Consider the following 1,637-nt stretch of genomic DNA (forward strand, 5'->3'; position numbering starts at 1 on the left):
AATTTAAATACTCAGTTTCTTTGCTCTAAGAAGTCAAAAGCACAAACCTATGTTCAGTAATCAATGCTTTAGCACTTTCTCTGGTTTGTTTAAGACCTAGATGTCCAACAAATTTCATTTTATTTGTCATTCAACCAAAACTTTAAAGTTTCATGTTACCAAAGACTTTGAAAGCTATCTCAGCAATTACCCATTAAAACTCTGAGACATCAGTTTAGTAACTTCTTTTTGCTAACAAATTTTAACCAACAACATGAGCTTATTTGACCTTCAGTAAACTTTGATAAAATAATAGCTTCACATTTACTGCTGTAACTTAAAGACATGTCTATCTTAATTAAACCACCAAACTTAACTTAGGGTTAAGCAGTCCAAGTCAGGACAGAGAAAGCAGGGCATTTCCCCGAAACAAAGAGAGTTTTGGCACCTGCTTTGGACTATTCCTTCAGGTCTCTGTCCCGAGTTAGACTAACCCTAGTTGGCTCCAGTTACAGCCATTCGCTCCCCTATATCCTCTGTTTCTTTGGGCAAATCGTCAATCTCATCTGGAGGTTCCTGGGAAGCAATAGAAACCAGCTCAAAAGAGTGTTGTGGATCTAATTCCTCACGAATATTATCCCAGACCTGCACAGTATTAAGGCAAACAGCAGGGGAGCCATGTATTTTGATCTGGTTCTTTATTTCTTGCCCCACTCTTTGCCAAGCTTGCAGATTTATAGCTCCCTTTTTAGGGAACCAAAGACAGAGATCTGAAACTACCTCAAAAAACTGATCCAAAGCCTTTTTAGAGACTTTGGACCCCTTCTGCTTTAAAAGGGCCTGTAATGCAGTGACAAAAACATCCTGCTCTAAAGACTGAGAATGGCCATTGATATTTTACTCGTGCTGTCACCCGTCAACCCGGGCTCCTCTTACCTGACTGTCGGTATATACTTACCTGTATGTGCACTCCCTTGAAATGTGCTCATGTCCCTGTTTGGGTGTCTCTTGTCGTGGCCAGCACGGTAAAACCACCAGGAACGTTAGGGTAAGAGGATGGGGAAAGAAAAACCCTTGAGACACAAAGAGATAGGGGGAGGAGGTGCACTGAGGATGTAGTCCAACAGAGCCAACATTCTTCATGGCAGTGAGGCATTGTATAGCCAAAGTAACTATTTTTAACTGGTTACAAAAGAATTTGCTATGTGCACAAAAAACCCTCCAGACCAGGCCTGTTTTGCCCACTTCAGAGAAACACCTGCAGGCAATGTCTGATGTTAGTACAATTGTTCAGTATTGATACAAGAAGTAACAACAAACCTGAGATTGATTTATGAGCTGTGCTAGAACAGCAAGGACCTGTTAAGAGTTTATGACCCCAAACAAATTGCTATCATCTAACTAGTAAACATGTGGGAAGACACATTGGTGGGCACACACACATAGCAAAGAATCTTTCTCAGTGCTACTCAATTTTCCATCCTAAGCCTACGCTACACGGACTTTAAAGAAGACACAAGTCAGGGCCTGGTTTGGTCCTCATCTCAAGCCTTATTGCGGCCTCTCACACCTCTGTCACTCATGACAAGGCGACAATTGGGGCTTCATCCGGGGCTTCATGTTTTCATTGAAAACATGGTTACATTGATGTGGTCATT

This window comes from Meles meles, unplaced genomic scaffold (assembly GCF_922984935.1).
Source record: "Meles meles unplaced genomic scaffold, mMelMel3.1 paternal haplotype, whole genome shotgun sequence".
Classification (NCBI taxonomy): Eukaryota; Metazoa; Chordata; class Mammalia; order Carnivora; family Mustelidae; genus Meles; species Meles meles.